This window comes from Pyrus communis, chromosome 9 (genome assembly GCF_041283825.1).
Source record: "Pyrus communis isolate YQ-2024b chromosome 9, ASM4128382v1, whole genome shotgun sequence".
Taxonomy (NCBI): domain Eukaryota; kingdom Viridiplantae; phylum Streptophyta; class Magnoliopsida; order Rosales; family Rosaceae; genus Pyrus; species Pyrus communis.
Window position 1 is genome coordinate 18,822,328 of NC_142573.1, and position 22,404 is coordinate 18,844,731.

General features: G+C 38.7%; 1 pseudogene; it reads right to left on the reverse strand.

The window, feature by feature from the left end:
* LOC148694366 (uncharacterized) overlaps positions 1-7,107 on the reverse strand; it is a 40,168-nt pseudogene extending 33,061 nt beyond the window's left edge.
* Positions 7,108-22,404: the final 15,297 nt, after the last annotated feature.

The following is a 22,404-nucleotide window of genomic DNA, read 5'->3' on the forward strand; positions in this document are numbered from 1 at the left end:
GCGAGCAAGACACATTGCCCGTCATTATAGCTTCATCACTCACGGCATAAGAGGAGGAGAAGTTGGTGAGGGTTCTCAAAGAGCACAAGACGGCCATAGGGTGGACTTTGGCCGACATCAAGGGTATAAGTCCTACCACGTGCATGCATCGAATTCTCATGGAAGAAGGCGCCAAACCATCAAGGGAAGCCCAACGTCGACTCAACCCACCAATGATGGAAGTAGTGAAGAAGGAAATCATCAAACTGCTTGATTGTGGCGTCATCTATCCCATCTCGGATAGTTGTTGGGTTTCACCGGTCCAAGTGGTTCCCAAGAAGTCCGGAGTCACGGTGGTGAAAAATGAAGAAGATGAACTTGTGCCTACACGCATTCAAACCGGTTGGAGGGTGTGCATTGACTATAGGAAGCTAAATGCGGCAACAAGGAAATATCACTTCCCTTTGCCATTCATCGATCAAATGCTTGAAAGGTTAGCCTGTCATTCTTTTTATTGCTTTCTTGATGGTTATTCGGGATATAATCAAATTGTCATAGCGCCGGATGATCAAGAAAAGACCACCTTTACTTGTCCATTTGGTACTTTTGCATATCGTCGTATGCCGTTTGGTTTATGCAATGCACCGGCCACTTTCCAACGATGCATGGTAAGTATATTCTCCGATTATGTTGAAAAGATAATTGAAGTATTTATGGACGATTTTAGTGTTTTTGGGGACTCATTTGATGATTGCTTGCATAATCTTACTTTAATCTTGAAAAGATGCATGGAAACCAGCCTTGTTTTGAATTGGGAAAAATGTCATTTTATGGTTAAACAAGGCATAGTTTTAGGTCATATAGTCTTTGAAAACGGTATTGAGATTGATAAGTCGAAAATAGATCTTCTATGTCACTTACCTTCTTCAACTTCGGTTAGAGAGGTTCGTTCTTTTCTTGGCCATGCAGGATTCTATCGTAGGTTTATCAAGGATTTCTCGAAGGTTGCACAACCTCTTTGCCGTCTCCTACAAAAGGACGTGACGTTTGACTTCACCAAGGAGTGCACGGCATCATTCAACCTACTTAAGGAGTTGTTGACCACGGCACCCATCATTGTTCCGCCGGATTGGAGCCTACCTTTCGAGCTCATGTGTGATGCGTCCGACTATGCTTTAGGAGCAGTTGTAGGACAAAGAAAGGACAAGAGGCCTCATGTCATCTACTACGCCTCACGGACGTTGAATGATGCTCAACTTAATTATTCCACAACCGAAAAAGAACTCTTGGCTATTGTATTTGCATTAGATAAGTTTAGATCATATCTTCTTGGTACTAAAGTAATTGTTTTCACTGACCATGCAGCCTTGAAGTATCTTCTCACCAAAAAGGAGGCTAAGCCAAGACTCATTCGTTGGATGCTCCTACTTCAAGAGTTCGATCTTGAAATCCGAGACAAGAAAGGGTGTGAAAACGTGGTGGCTGACCACCTAAGTAGAATGGTGCGTGAGGAAGAGTCCACCCCCATTTTAGAAACGTTTCCAGATGAGCAACTTCTGTCCATTGAGGTAAGAACCCCTTGGTATGCCGATTTGGTCAATTTCTTGGTGTCTAAGCAAGTTCCTAGTACCCTAAACAAGTTCCAACGTGATAAACTTGTTCATGATGCACGTTTTTATGTTTGGGATGATCCATATTTATGGAAATTCTGCCCAGATCAGATTGTGCGTAGATGTGTGCCCGAATCTGAATTTAAATCCATTCTTACATTCTGCCATAGTTATGCATGTGGGGGACATTTTGGCACCCAAAGGACAGCCCTAAAGGTGTTACAATCTGGATTTTATTGGCCTAATCTCTTTAAAGATGCTAAAATTTTTTGTTTAACATGCGATAAATGTCAAAGAACAGGTAACATAGGGCCTAAGGACCAAATGCCGCAACAATCTCTCTCCTTTGTGGAAATTTTTGATGTTTGGGGTATTGATTTCATGGGCCCCTTCCCTCCATCTTTTGGTTTCACTTATATCTTGCTAGCTATCGATTATGTTTCCAAATGGGTGGAAGCCAAAGCCACCCGTACTAACGATTCTAAGGTTGTTGCAGATTTTGTGAAATCTAATATTTTTGCTAGGTTTGGGATGCCACGAGTTTTAATTAATGATGGGGGTTCTCACTTTCGTAACCGCACCATTGAAGCTTTGCTCAAGAAGTACAACGTGACTCATAAGGTTTCCACACCTTATCACCCTCAAACTAATGGGCAAGCGGAGGTTTCAAATAGGGAGATCAAACAAGTCCTAGAGAAAACCGTGGGACCCTCAAGAAGAGATTGGAGTTTGCGCTTGGACGATGCATTGTGGGCCTATCGTACGGCTTACAAAACTCCCCTTGGCATGTCACCTTTTCGGCTTATATATGGTAAGCCATGTCATTTGCCCGTTGAGTTAGAGCACAAGGCACATTGGGCTGTGAAAACCTTCAATTTGGACATAGACGCTGCTGGAGTTCATAGGAAGCTCCAATTAGATGAACTTGAGGAGATTAGGAACGAGGCTTACGAGAATGCGCGCATCTACAAGGACAAGACGAAGGCTTATCATGATAAGATGCTTCGTACCAAAACGTTCTCCAAGGGGCAGAAAGTGTTGTTTTTTGATTCAAGACTTCGGTTATTCCCTGGTAAGTTACGTTCTAAATGGATTGGACCTCTTGTTGTTACTAATGTTTTTCCTCATGGTGCAGTCCAAGTCCAAAGCTTAAAAAGTGGCCACGAGTTCAAGGTGAACGAACATAGATTGAAGCCATACTATGAGAACTTTGTGGAGCATGTTGTGGAAGAGCTTCCCTTGGGTGCCGTGGGCTCCAATCTGGAGTGATTGGGTTCTTCGTCCGGCTGTACGACGTTAAAGCAAGCGCTACTTGGGAGGCAACCCATGCATTCAACAAAGGAAGACCTAGAAAGCACTCCAATTCCAGATTTGCGTTCCTAAACTCTTCTCTTTGTTGCTATTTCGTTTCTGCCATGTTAGGTTGTTTAGTTGTTGTTTTGTTTGTTTGTTTGTTAATTGTGTGAGTCTATGCTTGAAACATTGAGGACAATGTTTGATTTAAGTGTGGGGGGGGGGGGGGTAACTAAAGTGTTTTGATGCAAATTCGTAGGGTTTTATCCACCATAACTTCTAATGTTGTTTCTTGCTGTTTTTAAAGTGTTTTTAAACTGTTTTAGTGTGTTTTGACTTAAAAATTCGAAAATCCCATAAAAATTTGAAAAATTGTTTCAAAAAAAAACCCAAAAAGAGTTGTTTTTGTGTCTTAGGGTACCTTCCAACACAATGATGAGGATTTGGTTTTAATTGCATGACTATTATAGAATGTTGTAAACATGGCTGGAAGTTGATTTGTGCTTTGGTTTATGCTTGGTTATGGTTATAGCTTATGAATTCACATGTAATCACAAAAAGAGAAAATCAGTTTTTGTAACATGCTTGAAGGAAGAAACTCAAACTAAAGCTACATCCTTGTGAGACTTGAGCCTATAACGTTCTTTGGAGAGTATAAATCTGTGATTTCTTGTTTTCTAAAGTCGTTGCATGATCTCATCATTCTTTGCTTGGTTGCTAGTTGGAATGCATTTCATTATAGTTCCAAATACTAGAACTCATGCCCATTTCATTCAAAGCATGATATTGATTGCATAACATACAATAAGATGAAGTTGTTAGTCAAGCCAAAGCCAAAAAAAAAGCCTATCCCTTTTCACATGTATTGTAGGATTACCCCTTTTTGAGCCTTTTCAAGCTTATTTTCTTTGTTAGCCACATTATCCTTACCTAGCCTAGATTAGGACTTCCCATACCCTTGTTCTTAAAGGATAGTGAAGCATGATTTAGAATGAACTCCTTTTGATCAATATATTGCAGAAAATGAGTGTGGGGGAAGATAATAGGGCACAGCCAAAGAATGAAAAAATAAAAAAAAATTCGTGGAAAAATAAAAAGAAAATAGAAAAGTGTTGAAAAGAAAGAAAAAGAGTTGAAAAATAAGTGAGAATGATCTCACAAGCATTGGTTATTGAAGGAAGGGTCCAAAAGAGTGAATTTGACCCTAATTGTGCATGAATCTTCCCTTGTGTTTAAAAGTTGATTTCTGCCATTAAAAGTGAGTTTAAGTGTCAATTTCATTACTTTGCTTCCTATTGCTTTAAGAATCTTTGTTTGTCCTTTGCTTTTCCTTGTTAGCCATTACCCTTAGCCCCGTTATAACCCTCAACTTCTATCTTGATGTTATGTATTCAATATGTGGAGTTTGAATTTGGTATGAGCATATGGAATCACTGGTTCTCGTTCTAAGTAGTAGCATTCCATTCATGAGATCATATTCATGTCATTGTCGTAAATCCAGAAAATGCTTTCTTTGATATAACATATGTGAGTGTTAGAATTCATATTTACATCAATCTTCTCACATATACCTAGTGTAGGGTGTGAAGTTAGAAAATCTGTGTGAAAATAGAGTGCATTCTAGTGAGGAATTGAGGAAATTCTCTAAGGCATGTTACTACATTCCAAATGTGTTTTAATTGATTAAATGCGAACTAGTGAATGGTAACTATGATTAAGTGTTTGTTGAAGTATAAAGAAAGCTAAATGTTGTGGGAATGATGTTCTATATTATATCATGTTCGTTTGAAATCCCTGAGATACATGTTGGAAGGTTTAGATTGTGTTTTGTTTTGTTTTTGGTTTCTTTTGTTTTGTTTTGCTCGAGGACTAGCAAAAGCTAAGTGTGGGGGAAATTGATAGGAGCATATTTATACGACTTAGTTAGCTTGTTTTCTTGCATTTAATTAGCTAAACTATGTTAATTATAGTATTTAAAGTTATTTTCGTGCAATTTCAGGTTTTATTGTCAAAGTATGCAAAAAGAAGCAATTTGGAGCATTGTAGAGCATTTTCGGGCCAAGATTGGATAGTGCAAGCATGGAGGCATGAGGATGGACGAATTTGAAAGGCTTGAATTCAGTTAGGGAGCTGCAAAGGGGGCCTAAAAACCTGATTTCTAGAAGGCTACATTGCAGCCACATGCACTCCCATTCTTTAATCCATTGCAGCCACATGCACTCCCATTCTTTAATCCATTGCAGCCACATGCACTCCCACCCTTTAATCATTCACCCTAGCTGTCACTCCCATGCTCTCCCATTAATTAATTCAAGTCCATATCTGAGTACCCTAGGGTTTTAAGTGCCTATATATACTCATATTAACCCCTAGATCAGATCACCACCTCTCATACACATTCATTCACGCCAGAAATTCATTCCCTCTCTCTAACACAGCCATACTTCACCATTCTTCATATTTTCTGCCCAAAAACACTCCTTGCCTTCCCCTACATCCATCCCTACCCTAAACACATCATTCTACATCATCCATAACCCCCAAAACTCACCAAAACCCCTTGTGCCGCAACAACAAAGAGGAGGAGAAGAGGCCTAAACGTTCATACAATTCAAGTTTGAGTTGTTGGAATTTTTAGGTGTACTTCCTTTCCTTGATTTCAATGTTTACTTTGTTATTACTCTCTAAGTTTGTTGTAATCATGAGTGGCTAAACCCCTAATTAGTTAGGGGAAAGTTTGAAGCCATGAACATGTTTGAAATATGAATTGATTTCTTCCAATTGTGATTTGTTAAGTTGTGATTGCAATTCAATTATCATGTTTATTAAAAACTTGTTTTTGTATGTTGATTAGGGATGCATACTTAGTCTTCATGCATAAACTCGATGCTAGTTTATAAACGAGTTTCACCTAATCGTCACAAGTTTATAAACATGAGTAGTGAAGGTCGCTAGTCACAACCGCGTTAATTGAATTCTTGGCAAGAGTATCATGCATTCATAGTTACAATTGCCTCGTCAACACTTATAATTTTCATAGAGCATAATGATCTCTCATTGTATCTCTTCTATGCATTCATGTTGAGAACCATTGGAGAATGATTTGAATTGTCGCATGCATCATCCAATTCAATAACATAAGGAAAATTTGAGAGTTAATTAGTGCATCACGGTTAACTTGGGGTGTTGAGCGTCATAGTTAATGAAAAGCAATTGGAGAATCGATTCATATATAAATGTGTCATGTGTGGAGAATGGACCTCTAACTAATCCATCCATTATCTTGTTTTCAAGGAATTTGTTTTACAATCTGCCTAGTTTATTAACTTGTTTTGTTATTTCAATTTTCGTCAAAACCTCAATCCCCCTTTACTTTAGTTTCCAATTTAGTTAGAAAGTGTCTTAGTTTTTGTTTATAAGTGTTTTGATTCAATTTGTTACACAAATTCATCCAAATTCACCAAAGTGCTCAAAACTGCGCAGAAAGTGTTTTTAAGGCAGTTTTGAGTGTTTTGGGTGCTGTTTGAGTCTTTTGGTTTGTTTTAGTGTTTTAAGTGTTTAGTTTTGCATTCTTTGAGTCTAGTTTAGTGTTTTAAACTTTATTTTACGTTTTTGAGTCAGTTTCCAAGTGATTTTGCAATCCCTCCTAATCCCCGGTTAAGAACGATCCCTACTTATACCTATACTACAATTTGACAAAAAGAGGGTTTAATTTGTGTGCGTATAATTCTCGCATCACCCCTCCTCTAGAAGTATGTGATGCATGCATGTAGTAGGGCTAATTCCCTTGATGTCGGCCAAGGTCCATCCAATTGCCGTTTTGTACTCCTTAAGCACCCGCACCAATTTGCTCTCTTCTTGTGCCGTGAGTGAGGATGAAATAATGACGGGCAACGTGTCATCCTCGCCGAAGAAAACGTACTTCAAATGACTAGGCAACGGCTTAAGTTCAAGTGTAGGTGGCTGCACAACTGAGGGAAGCATTTTATTAGCCGAAACTGAACTTAAAATAGGGTCCGAATACTTACCCGATTGTGATGGCAATGACTCGAGGGCAGCCACCATCTCAATGACCTCATCATTAGGGGGCACGGCAAAAGAATGATCATGCATGCCGTAGGTTCCCATGGTTGTGGCTTCAATGTTTTGCTTGTCCATGCCTTGTGCAATGACCAATTCAAGTGCATCGTTGTTTAATTTGTCAAAATAGTCCTGCGACAAAGAGTCAATTACATCAATAGCAAAACATGAATGATTCTCACTAGGGTACTTCATAGAATCAGAAAGATTAAATTTAATAACTTCCCCATCAAATTCCATCGTCAATGTGCCATTATAGACGTCAATCTTCATCCGAGCAGTTTTCATGAATGGCCTTCCGAGGAGGATGGGCAATGAAAGGGCATGGTCCGATTCATCCATCTCAAGTACGTAGAAGTCCGCCGGGAAGATCTAATGATTAACCTGCACTAACACATCTTCCAAAACTCCCTTTGGATAGGCATTAGATCTATCGGCTAATTGTATGATCACACCATCGTTTTTCAATGCTCCTAGGTTCATAGATGCATAAATTGAATATGGCATGACATTTATAGATGCACCAAGGTCTAACATGGCAGATTCAAACCTAGAATTACCAATAACACACGGAATTGTAAAACTACCCGGATCTTTGCATTTTGGGGGCAGCTTGCGTTGTAAGATGGCTGAGACGTTTTCACCTACTTTGACTACCTCCTTGGTCGAAATCCTCCTCCTATTGGTGCAAAGTTCTTTCAAGAACTTGGCGTACCTCGGGACTTGCTTGATTGCATCCAAAAGGGGGATATTGACTTGAACTTTCCGAAACGTCTCCAAAATGTCCTTTTCTGCTTCTTCTTTCTTTGTTTGCTTAAACCTACTAGGAAAAGGAACATTCGCAGGAAAATCATTAGTAGGAACCGAACTTGACACGTTTTTACCTTTATTGGATGAATTGGACGACTTGGGATCACTTGGAACTTGCGGCACATTTGGTTCCACCTTGGCCGTGAGTGGCCTTTGCTCCTCCTCTTCAATTCTCAACTCGTCCTCCTCGTTGGAACGTGATTTGGATGGTTTGAGGTCAGATCCGACTTGCTTTCCACTTCGCAATGCATAGCTTTTGCAGATTCGAATCCACCTTTCGGATTGACCACCGTTGAGCTAGGCAACCTTCCTTGCTCACGAAATTGCCCCATGAACTCGGCAATTTGTCCCACTTGTTTCTCCAAGTTGTTGATGCGAGAATTATACGCACATAAATTAAACCCTCTTTTTGTCAATTGTAGTATAAGTATAAGTAGGGATCGTTCTAGACCGGGGATTAGGAGGGATTGTTAACCACTTGGATTTGACTCAAAAACGTAAAATAACAATATGAAACACTATACTAGACTCAAAGAATGCAAAACTAAACTTTAAAACACTAAAACAAACCAAAAGACTCAAAACAACACAAACACACTCAAATCTGCCTAAAAACCACTTTCTGGGCAGATTTGAGCACAAACACAAATTTGGACGAAATTAAGTAATAACTTGACTCAAGAACGTAAAAACACAATATAAAACACTAAACTAACTCAAAGAATGTAAAACTAAACTTTAAAACACTAAAACAAACCAAAAGACTCAAACATCACCCAAAACACTCAAAACTGCCTTAAAATCACTTTCTGGGCAGTTTTGAGCACTTTGGTGAATTTGGACGAATTTGTGTAACAAAATGAATCAAAACACTTATAAACACAAACTAAAACACTTTCTAACTAAATTGGACATTAAAGTAAAGGGGGAATTAGGTTTTGACGAAATTAAATAAATGCACAGATTGTAAGTAAAAACAGAAAGTAAAGATGAAATTGATGGAATTGAATGGATGGGAACCTAGCTAAGGGGTTCATCTCCATACATGTTATACTTACATAATAAAATGATTTCCAATTGCATTTCAATAAACCATGAATTCTCAACACCCCAAGTTAACCGTGATGCACTAATTAACCTTCAAATCTTCCTAACGTTATTGAATTGGATGATGCATGCGACAATTCAAAACATTCCCCACAAGTCCTCAACATGAATGCATAGAAGAGGTACAAGCAAGAATCATTACGCTCTATGAAAATTATAAGTGTTGACGAGGCATTCGTTACTATGAATTGCATGAAACTTATGCCAAGAATTCGTTTAACGCGATTGTTTATAAGCAACCTCCACTACTTGTGAATATAAGTTCGTAACTATTAGGTGAAACTCACTTATATTCTAGCGTCATATTCATGCATGAAAATTAAGCGTGCACTCTCAATTAAACATACATAAATAAGTTATCAATCAAACAGTTAAACAAATTGAAACCACAACTTATGAAACGCAATTAGAAGTAATCAAATCAAAATGCAAGCATAAATATATATTTCGAATCACCCCCTAACAAAGGGGGGTTTAGTTCCTCATAACTTTGAAATCAAAGAAACACCTAAACATTCCAACAACTCAAACTTGAATTGTATGAACGTTTAGGCACTCTTCTCTTCCATTCCTCATACGTACAAAACAAAGAGAATTGAATTTAAACATTGAAATCAAAGAAACACCTAAACATTCCAACAACTCAAACTTGAATTGTATGAACGTTTAGGCACTCTTCTCTTCCTCGTTGTTGTAGCACAAGGTCTAAGGTGAGGTTTGGTGGTGTGAATGGTTTGGGGAGTGGTGTAAATGGAAGGATGGTGTTTGGATTGTAAGGGAACTCACGGCACAAAGGGGGAAGTGTTGGTGGTATGTACAATGGAATGGAAGTGTTTGTGACTGAAATTGAGGTGTGTATGAGAATGGGTGAATTTCTGGCACAAAGGCCTTATTTCTGTGGTGAATGGATGTGAATGAGAATGAATGCAATGGATGCTTATTTATAGGTGAAATGGGGGGAACATGACAGCTAGATTATGCATGTGCAAAGTTGGTTGAATGATTATGAGTGCATGTGGCTGAAATAGCATGTGGAATGGCTAGAAATGCAAGGGGAATGCATGTGCACGGTTTTGGGAGAGAATGGGAGTGCAAGTGGCTGAAATGTTAGAGGAACAAGTGCATGTGGCTGCATTGTGGTGCAATGATGGAGGAACAATGGCAATGATGATTTCTGGTGGTGTTTGGGTGTATGTTTGAATGGTGCATGTGGGTGAAGGTGTGGCTGCATGTTTGAATGATTAAAGGGACATGTGGGGGTGGAAATGATGAATGAAATGCATGTGAATGACAGCTAGATATGTTGATGAATGCATGTGACTTGTTTGTGGTGAGTGAAAATGCAATCTGAAATGGGAGAGCATGTGGATTAAAGGGGGAATGGTGGCTGCAAAGTGAATGAATAATGAAATGGGAAAGCATGTGCAAGGTTTTGGTGTGAATGATTGAATGTGCATGTGGCTGCAATGGATTAGAAATCCTTCAATTTCGTCCATCCTCTTGGCTCCAAGCATATGATATCCATTCCAATCTCTAATTTGCTCCAAAAGGCTCCAAAAGGCATCCTTTTGCATACTTTGCCCTTAGAACCTACAAACACACGAAAATAGCTTAAAGTACTAAAATAACTAAAGAAACATAACGTAAATGCACGAGAACAAGCCATTTAAGTCGCATGGATATGCTCCTATCAAATACCCCCACGCTTATCTTTTGCTAGTCCTCGAGCAAAACAAAACAAAAGAAACCAAAAACAAAACGACACTAAACAAGAAAAACTCAACCTAAACCTTCCAACAATCGTTTCAGGGATTTCCAATGCACATGACAAGTTAAAAATCATTAGTCCCATAGATTTTTGTCATCTTCACACTTAAGTACATTCTTACTCATAGTCACCACATAATATTTCACAATTAAGCATTTAAAACCATGTTTTGAATGTAGTAACATGCCTTAGAGAATTTCCTCAATTCCTTACTAGAATGCACTCTATTTTCACACAGATTTTCTGACTACACACCCTACACTAGTTATATGTGAGAGATTGATGTAAACATAAAAGACTAGTATCTCACATATGTTATAACAAAGAAAGCATTTTCTGGAGTTAATAAGCATGTTTAGATATGATCTCAAGAATGGAATGCTCCTACTTAGATGCGAGAACCAGTGACACCATAGCTCAAATCAATTCCAAACTCCACATTATTGAACACATAACGATCAAGATAGAAGTCAAAGGTTGTAACGGGGCTTGGGGAGTTGGCTAACAATGAAAGGATAGGGAAAACAAACGTTCTTTAAGCAATAGTGAGCAAAGTATTGAATTAGGCACTTAGAATTCCCTTTAGAACACAGAAGTCAACTTTGAACACCCAAGGGGAAGTCACACAAAACTTAGGGCCATATTCAAACTTTTTGGGCCCTTTCTTCAACAATCACACTTGTGAGTCCATTCTCACTTATTTTCACTCTTTTTCTTTCTTTTCTTCTTCTTTTTCTAACATTTTTTTTTTCTTTTTCCCGTGCCTCCTTTAAGACTTAGGCACATACATACACACAAAAATCCCTTCCCCCACACTTATTTTCTGCAACATATTAATCAAAAGGAATTCATTTAAGTCATGCTCACTATACTTCAAGAACAAGGGTATAGGAAAGTCCTACTCTAGGTTAGTGATAGGAGCATATTCATGCGACTTAAATGGCTTGTTCTCGTGCATTTACGTTATGTTTCTCTCGTTATTTTAGTCCTTTATGCTTCTTTTGTGTGTTTTCAGGTTCTAAGGGCCTAGGGAGCAAGAAAGTGCATTTTGAGGCCATTTGGAGCATTTTTGGGCATGGATTGGATAGCTTATCCATGGAGCCAAGAGGATGGACGAATTTGAAGGCCTTGTATGCACTTGAAGAAACAACACATTATGCCATACAAACCAACCTATTTTAGGCCCATTCTATGTACTTAAACCCTAGCCCTTTAAACTAGTTCATTTATCACTTATCAAACCATTCACTTATCACTCACCACATATCATATATTTATTACTTATCATATCATTCATTCATCTACATATCAATAACCACTTATCTTATCACTCAACATATCATACACTTATCACTCATCACACTTCATTATTACACCACCATTCATTCTTTAAAACACAAACAACATTCACATGCAAACACAAGCTTTAACCAACAAACAAAACAGCCAACACATGCACCAAAACACCTTTGCCGTGGCCTTCACTCCCCCTTGCATTTTCAGCCATTCCACTTCATCATTACACCACCTTCTCCATCTTTAATCACATGCACCACTAATTCAACACATGCACTTGTTCCTCCATTAAATCAACCACATTCATCACCAAAGAACCTTTGTGCCGTGAGTTCCATTGCATTTCCAGCATTCTCACATGCATTCCCTTCACATTCACTCACATGCATCCCCATTCAATTCATATCTCATATTTCCATTCACAACACTTCACACAACACAAATACCATTCCATTGCCGTGAGTCCCATTCCATTTTCTGTGCAGTTTTTCTCCTTCATTGCAGCCACTATCCAACCACTTCCCATCCCTCCAAAACACTTCACATAATCCCCAAAGCTCACTTAGACCTTGTGCTACAACAACGAGGAAGAAAAGAGTGCCTAAACGTTCATACAATTCAAGTTTGAGTTGTTGGAATTTTTAGGTGTTTCTTTGATTTCAAAGTTTAAATTTAATTCTCTTTGTTTTGTACGTATGAGAATGGAAGAGAAGAGTGCCTAAACGTTCATACAATTCAAGTTTGAGTTGTTGGAATGTTTAGGGGTTTCTTTGATTTCAAAGTTATGAGGAACTAAACCCCCTTTAGCTAGGGGGTGATTCGAAACTATGTTTATATTTGCAATATGAATTGATTACTTTTGGTTGGTATTTCATAAGTTGTGGATTCAATTCGTTTAACTGTTTGATTGATAAATTATTTATGTATGTTCATTAAGATTGCAAGCTTAATTTTCATGCATGAATATGACGCTAGAATATAAGTGAGTTTCACCTAATCGTTATGAACTTATATTCACAAGTAGTGGAGGTTGCTTATAAACAATCGCGTTAAACGAATTCTTGGCATAAGTTTCATGCGTATTCCATAGTAACGAATGCCTCGTCGATGTTTATGATTTCCGTTGAACTTAATGATTTTTGTTGAATGTCTCTATCATGCGTATTCCATAGTTAGGGACTTTGATTAAGAATAATTTGGTTGTAATGCGTATTCCATTCAATCCAATGAATCTAGGGAAATCTGAAAGTTAATTTAAGCGAACCTAATTAACTTGGAGCATTGAGTTTCATAATTTATCGAAAGACCAACCGAAAATCAATCTTGTATTGCAAGTGTACCATGTGTGGAGAAGAACCCCTTGGCTATTCCATCATCCATATTTTCATCACATTCATATTTACGTTTATTCGTTTTACAATTTGCTTAGTTTATTAACTTGTTTTGTTATTTCAATTTTCGTCAAATCAAACTTCCCCCCCTATTTTGTTAAGTCTTAATCATTTGATTTGTCTTATTTTATGTTTTTAAAGTATTTGGAGTCTTTTGAACTTGTTTTGAATCTTTTAAGTTTGTCTTAGTGTTTTAAAAGTTAGTTTTATTTATTTAAGTCAAGTGTTTAGCATCCCTAGTTAATCCCCGGTTAGAACGATCCCTACTTACATCATTACTACAATTGTCACAAATAGGGTTTAATTTGTATGCGTATAATGCTCGCATCAAATTTTGGCGCCGTTGCCGGGGATTAGAGAGCAAGGAAAGCTTCCTAGCTCAACCACAGTCAATCCAAAGGGAGGATTCGAATCCGCCAAGGCCATCACCCTAAGGGGTGGAAAAGAAGTTGGGACCGAGCCAAACAATCCCAAATCTGCCCAGAAAGTAGATGAAGATACGACACAACCTGAGGAAGTATCTAGCTCACCCACGGTAAGGGTGAAAAACCCAATGCCGCAAGCCCCCAATCACCCTAACTCGGCCAAATCAGGTAATTTAAGTTCAAATTCATGTACTTCAAGTTCTAATCTGCCCAATGTACCTTTTCCTCGCAGGTTCATGCAAGAAAAAAAGGAAGAAAGCGAGAAGGACATTCTTGAAACGTTCCGGAAGGTGCAAGTGAACATACCGCTTCTCGATGCAATCAAACAGATTCCAAAGTATGCTAAATTCCTCAAGGACCTATGCAATACAAGGAGAAGAAGGGCAAACAAAGAGGTAGTGAAGGTAAGCGAGAATGTGTCCGCTGTTTTGCAACGTAAACTGCCTACCAAGTGCAAAGACCCCGGTAGTTTCACGATTCCTTGTGTGATTGGACATAATCGTTTTGAACATGCCATGCTTGATTTAGGTGCATCCATAAATGTCATGCCTTATTCTATTTATGCATCTATGAATTTGGGTGAATTAAAACAAGATGGTGTAATTATACAATTGGCCGACCGTTCTAACGCGTATCCAAAAGGAGTTTTGGAAGATGTGCTTGTGCAGGTGAACCATTTAATTTTTCCGGCTGATTTCTACATCCTAGACATGGAGGATTCAGCCCATTCTACATCTTTGCCGATTCTCCTTGGTAGGCCATTCATGAAGACGGCCCGAACGAAGATTGATGTATACAAAGGCACCTTGACAATGGAATTCGATGGGGAAGTGATTGATTTTAATATTTCTGAAACTATGAGATATCCCGTGGATGACCATTCTTGTTTTTCCATTGATGTTATCGATTCTTTGGCGCAGGTATACCTTGAAGAATTGAACGAGGACGCCCTAGAAACAACCATCACTAAGGCCATAGAGCGCAAAAATGAAGGATTTGGGCCAATGCAAGGCCACGGCAAGGAGGAGGAATTCTTTGCAATGGGTTCTAGAGAAGAAATAATTGAGGTTGTGGCAGCCCTTGAGTCATTGCCACAACAATATGGTAAGGTTCCACTCTCACTTTCAAATTCAGTTTCCACTAAGATGCTACCTTCTGTTGTTCAGGCACCTTCGCTTGAACTTAAGCCGTTGCCGGACCATTTGAAGTATGTGTTTTTGGGGGAAGGCGAAACATTGCCCGTCATCATTTCATCAAGTCTCACGGCAATGGAGGAGGAGAAGCTTGTGAGGGTGCTGCGAGAGCACAAAACGGCCATCGGGTGGACTTTGGCCGACATTAAAGGAATAAGCCCTACCACATGCATGCACCGTATACTTCTTGAGGAGGGGACTAAGCCATCCCGAGAGGCTCAACGCCGTCTCAACCCTCCGATGATGGAAGTGGTGAAGAAGGAAATAATCAAGCTTTTGGATTGCGGAGTGATCTACCCTATCTCCGATAGCCGTTGGGTCTCTCCAGTTCAAGTCGTTCCCAAGAAGTCCGGAGTAACTGTTATCAAGAATGATGAGAATGAGCTCGTGCCTACACGCATTCAGACTGGATGGCGAGTATGTATCGATTACCGGAAGCTAAATGCCATGACTAGGAAAGATCACTTTCCTTTGCCATTCATCGACCAGATGCTCGAAAGGTTAGCCGGTCATGCTTTTTACTGTTTTCTTGATGGATACTCTGGATATAACCAAATTGTGATAGCACCGGATGATCAAGAGAAGACCACATTCACATGTCCCTTTGGAACATTTGCTTATCGTCGTATGTCATTTGGCTTATGCAACGCACCGGCCACTTTCCAAAGGTGTATGGTAAGTATATTTTCCGATTTTGTTGAAAAGATCATTGAGGTTTTCATGGATGATTTCAGTGTATTTGGGAGTTCATTTGATAATTGCTTGGATAATCTGATCTTAATTTTGAAACGATGTGTTGAAACTAACCTTGTCTTGAATTGGGAGAAATGTCACTTTATGGTGAAACAAGGTATAGTTTTAGGACATATTGTTTCAGAAAAAGGAATTGAAGTAGATAAATCGAAAATAGACATTGTACGTCACTTACCCTCTCCTACTTCGGTTAGAGAGGTACGTTCGTTTCTTGGCCATGCAGGGTTCTATAGGCGTTTTATCAAGGACTTCTCCAAGATGTCCAACCCTCTTTGCCGATTGCTTCAAAAAGATGTGCCATTCAAGTTTGATGAAGAGTGTAATTCGGCATTTAACCAACTCAAGGAGAAGCTAGTCTCGGCCCCCATTATTGTACCTCCAGATTGGAGCCTTCCGTTCGAGCTCATGTGCGATGCATCCGACTATGCATTAGGAGCTGTTCTAGGACAAAGAAGAGACAAGCGGCCGCATGTCATATACTATGTCTCTCGGACTCTCAATGATGCCCAATTGAATTACTCCACGACGGAAAAAGAACTTCTAGCTGTGGTTTTTGCTTTAGATAAATTCCGTTCATATTTAATTGGTACTAAAGTAATCGTTTATTCTGATCATGCAGCTTTGAGGTACTTGCTCACGAAAAAGGAAGCAAAGCCGAGGCTTATCCGTTGGATTCTTCTTCTTCAAGAATTTGATATTGAAATCCGGGATAAGAAAGGAAGCGAGAATGTAGTGGCTGACCATTTAAGCCGAATGATCCACGAGGAGCATGAACATGCCGTACCTATCCCTGAAACTTTTCCCGATGAGCAGCTGCTTTCCATTGAGGTAAGTGAACCATGGTATGCAGATTTAGTGAATTACTTGGTGGCTAAACAAATTCCAAATGAACTAAACAAGCACCAACGTGATAAGCTTAAAAATGATGCACGTTTCTATGTTTGGGATGACCCTTATTTGTGGAAGTATTGCTCAGATCAAATTATACGTAGATGTGTGCATGATTCTGAATTTCACTCAATTCTAAGCTTTTGTCACACATATGCATGTGGTGGTCATTTTGGCACACAACGCACTGCCCTCAAGGTTTTAGAGTGTGGTTTTTATTGGCCGACTATATTTAGGGATGCTAGAACCTTTTGTATGTCTTGTGATCGTTGCCAACGAATGGGTAACATAGGTACCAAGGACCAAATGCCGCAAACCCCTGTCTTTAATGTTGAAATTTTTGATGTTTGGGGAATTGATTTCATGGGCCCTTTCCCTCCATCTTATGGTTTCACTTATATCTTGCTTGCCGTTGATTATGTTTCTAAATGGGTGGAAGCAAAAGCCACCCGTACTAACGATTCTAAGGTGGTTGCAGATTTCGTGAAAACTAACATTTTTGCTAGGTTTGGAATGCCGAGAGTAATCATAAGTGATGGAGGGTCTCACTTTTGCAATCGGACCATTGAGGCGTTGCTAAGAAAGTACCATGTCAACCATAAGGTCTCCACACCTTACCATCCTCAAACAAATGGCCAAGCCGAGGTGTCTAACCGAGAAATCAAACAAATTTTGGAGAAGACCGTTGGACCAACAAGGAGGGATTGGAGCTTACGTTTAGATGATGCACTGTGGGCATATCGTACGGCATACAAAACACCCATTGGGATGTCACCTTTTCGGCTCGTCTATGGTAAGCCATGTCATTTGCCCGTAGAGTTAGAGCACAAGGCACATTGGGCCGTGAAGATTTTCAACATGGACATAGATGCAGCGGGAGTTCATAGGAAGCTCCAATTGAATGAACTTGAGGAGATTCGGAATGAAGCCTATGAGAATGCCCGGATGTACAAAGCCAAGACCAAAGCATTCCATGATAAAATGATTCGAACCAAGACCTTCACAGTTGGGCAGAAAGTGTTACTTTTTAACTCTCGCCTACGTTTGTTTCCTGGTAAGTTGCGTTCTAAATGGATTGGCCCGTTTGTTGTTACTAATATTTTCCCTCATGGTGCAATGCAAATCAAAAGTTCAAGGACGCAGCAAGAATTCAAAGTGAATGGGCATCGATTGAAGCCCTATTACGAGATGTTTGAGGAGCATGTCGTGGAGGAGGTACCCTTCCATGCCGTGGAACCTAGTCAAGCTTAAACGGAGGTACCGTCCGGCTGCAAGACGTAAAAGAAAGCACTTCGTGGGAGGCAACCCATGCATCCGAATAGAGAAGAACTTGGAAACCCCTTTAAGAGACTTATTTTTATTCCTTTCTTTTTCTTTACTGCCTTTACTTTGCTTTCTTTCTCGTATTTGTTTATTTGCTTGCTCTGTTGTGACTTTCTGCTTAAAACATTGAGGACAAAGTTTGATTTAAGTGTGGGGGGGTAAACAATTTGTATTTGCATGAATTTCGTGGGATTTATTCACCTTTCACTTAGAATGTTGTTTCTTGCTGTTTTAAGCATTTTTAGAGTGTTTTAGTGTGTTTTATAGTGTCTTGGTATAAAACTCCGAAAATTTAAAAAAAAAAAAAAAAAAAAAAAAAAATTCTTTTGAAAAAACCCAAAAATATGTGTTTTTAGAGTCATTTGAGTCATTTTGTTGCTATTTCGTTTCTGCCTTGTTAGGTTGTTTAGTTGTTATTGTTTGTTTGTTTATTAATTGTGTGAGTTTATGATTGTAACATTGAGAAATTGTTTGATTTATTGATAGGCACTGCTAAACAAAGAAAGATGGTGCTTCACAAAGGTTGTTTGCTTGAGGCCCCACTACGTGGCTTTACTCTTGAAGCGGAAGGCGTAGGAACAGAAGGCATCGGAGCGGAAGGCGTAGGAACAGAAGGCATCGGAGCGGGAGGCATCGAAGATAGAGCATTCCAGGCCTCAATACTTGGCCAAGCGCTGGATGAGCCAGGAAAAAGGTGCCTCTGGAGGAAAGACGAGAACCTTTGACGGTCACTGTGAATCCGACCTTCAGACTCTTGCAGCTCATCAAGCTTCCTCTTCATGCCCGTCGAATAGTTGTTTGCAAGCACGTGCAAACTTCTATTCTCATACTTCAGCTGCTGGATCTCCTGCTTGAGACTTTCCACCTCTGCCATCAATGATTCCACCTGACGGGAGCGGGCAAGCAGGCGTTGGCCCATGTTGGACACAGAACTCGCACACTGAACACTAAGTGCGAGGGACTCTTGAACGGCCAACTCATCGGACCGTCCTGACAGCAGCCTACTATCTTTCGGAGTGAGGAGGTTCCTAGCTACTATTGTAGCTGTTGTGGCGTCCTGCATCACGGAGTCTTTGATGCGAGAATTACTTGACACTCAAATTAAACCCTCGTTTGACAATTGTAGTAGAATGGATAAGTGAGGGATCGTTCTAGACCGGGGATTAGGAGGGCTTGCTAAAACCTTCTAAATTGACTTAAAAACATAAAAACTAAATTAAAATACTCTTAACAAGACTACTATGACTCAGAATGGCTTTGAAAAACTCAAATTGTCTAAAACAATCAAATTGACTCAAATGGAAGCTAGAACTTGATTTAGATGAATTTGCATTTATTTATGACTCCAAAAGCTTAAAGATACAAACATAAACGAATGATTAAGACTTAACAAAATAGGGGGGGGGAATTGTGGTTGGACGATATTAAATTAAAAAGACAGAATATAATTAAAGGCAAAATGTAAATATGAATAAAAATATGGATGATGGAATAGCCAAGGGGTTCTTCTCCACACATGTTATACTTGCATACAAAATTGATTCTCAGTTGGTCTTTCGATAAGTTGTGAAACTCAATGCTCCAAGTTAATTAGGTCCGCTTAAATTAACTTTCAGATTTCCCTAGATTCGTTGGATTGAATGGAATACGCATTACAACCAAATTATTCTTAATCAAAGTCCCTAACTATGGAATACGCATGATAGAGACATTCAACAAAGATCATTAAGTTCAACGGAAATCATAAACATTGACGAGGCATTCGTTACTATGGAATACGCATGAAACTTATGCCAAGAATTCGTTTAACGCGATTGTTTATAAGCAACCTCCACTACTTGTGAATATAAGTTCATAACGATTAGATGAAATTCACTTATATTCTAGCGTCATATTCATGCATGAAAATTAAGCGCGCATTCTTAATAAACATTCATAAATAAATTATCAATCAAACGGTTAAACAAATTGAATCCACAACTTATGAAATTCCAACGAAAGTTAATCAATTCATATTGCAAATATAAACATAGTTTTGAATCACCCCCTAGCTAAAGGGGGTTTAGTTCCTCATAAGTTTGAAATCAAAGAAACCCCTAAACATTCCAACAACTCTAACTTGAATTGTATGAACGTTTAGGCACTCTTCTCTTCCACTCTCATACGTACAAAACAAAGAGAATTAAATTTAAACTTTGAAATCAAAGAAACACCTAAACATTCCAACAACTCTAACTTGAATTGTATGAACGTTTAGGCACTCTTCTCTTCCTCGTTGTTGTAGCACAAGGTCTAAGGTGAGCTTTGGGGATTATGTGAAGTGTTTTGGAGGGATGGGAAGTGGTTGGAGATGGAGGAAAAGATGCAAAATGGAAAGAAACTCACGGCTAGGGAAGGAATGGAAGTGTTTGTGGTGTGTTGTGTATGAAATGAGATGCTAATAAATAATGCATGTAGGGTTAGGAAATAAAATCATAACTTAAAGGGAGATGATTAGAGGGTGTTGAAAGGTTTGAAATGCATGTGTTGAATTGGTGGTTGAATGATGAAAGAATAAGTGAATGATTATGATAAGTGATAAGTGAATGATTATGATAAGTGTATGATATGTTAAGTGATAAATGAATGATATGTTAAGTGATAAATGAATGATATGTGGTGAGTGATAAGTGAATGGAAGTGATAAGTGATAAGTGAATGGAAGTGATAAGTGAATGGTTTGATAAGTGATAAGTGAGTGGAAGTGATAAGTGATAAATGAATGATATGTTAAGTGATAAATGCATGATATGATAAGTGAATGCTTTAAGTGTTTAAAATAGGGAACAAAGCCCTTCCTTGCATGGCAAGGAAGGGGGACACAAGGAAACACACGACAATGTCCTAAGGTTGCAAGGAATGTTGTTTTTGTGTTCTAAAATGCGTAGGAGTCTTCAATGATGCTTAAACATGAGGTCTTTTAGGATTTAACTTTCCTACTTCAAGTCTTTAATTTCGTCCATCCTCTTGGCTCCAAGCATATGATATCCATTCCAATCTCTAATTTGCTCCAAAAGGCTCCAAAAGGCATCCTTTTGCATACCTTGCCCTTAGAACCTGAAAACACACAAAAGAAGCATAAAGGACTAAAATAACTAGAGAAACATAACGTAAATGCACGAGAACAAGCCATTTAAGTCGCATGAATATGCTCCTATCAAATACCCCCACACTTATCTTTTGCTAGTCCTCGAGCAAAACAAAACAAAAGAAACCAGAAACAAAACAAAACGAACAAGTAAAACACAACCTAAACCTTCCAACAAACGTCTCAGGGATTTCCAAAGCACATGACAAGTTAAAAATTATTATTCCCACAGATTTTAGCCATCATTACACTTAAGTACATTCTTAATCATAGTCACCACATACTAGTTCACAATTAAACATTTAAAACACATTTCGAATGCAGTAACATGCCTTAGAGAAATTGCTCAAATCCTTACAAGATATGCACTCGTTTTTCACACAGATTTTCTGACTACACACCCTACACTAGTTATATGTGAGAAGATTGATGTAAACATGTAGACGAACACTCACATATGTTATAACAAGGAAAGCATTTTCTAGATTTACGATAATGACATGAATATGATCTCATGAATGGAAAGCTACTACTTAGAATGAGAACCAGTGACACCATAAGCTCATATCAATTCCAAACTCCACATTATTAAACACATAACGATCAAGATAGAAGTCAAAGGGGTGTAACGGGGCTAAAAAGTGTTTGGCTAACAAAGAAAGGATAGGGAAAACAAACGTTCTTTAAGCAATAGTGAGCAAAGTATTGAATTAGGCACTTAGAATTCCCTTTAGAACGCAGAAGTCAACTTTGAACACCCAAGGGGAAGTCACACAAAACTTAGGGCCATATTCAAACTTTTTGGGCCCTTTCTTCAACAATCACACTTGTGAGTCCATTCTCACTTATTTTCACTCTTTTTCTTTCTTTTCTTCTTCTTTTTCTCACATTTTTTTTTCTTTTTTTTCCGTGCCTCCTTTAAGACTTAGGCACATACATACACACAAAAATCCCTTCCCCCACACTTATTTTCTGCAACATATTAATCAAAAGGAATTCTTTTAAGTCATGCTCACTATACTTCAAGAACAAGGGTATAGGAAAGTCCTACTCTAGGTTAGGTAAGGGGTGATGTGGTTAGCAAAGAAAATAGGCTAAACGAGGCTCAACGGGGTTAAAACTAATATATACGAAATATGGGAAGTAAGGCTATTTGGCTATGGTGGCAACAACTTCATCTTGATATATATTATGCAATCAATATCATGCTTTGAATGAAACGGATATAAGTTCTAGCATTTAGTTCTATCATGATACAATTGCATTCTAAGTAGTAACCAAGCAAAGAATAATGAGATCATGCAACGACTTTTAGAAAACAAGAAATCACAGATAATAACTCTCCAAAGAAGGTAATGGCT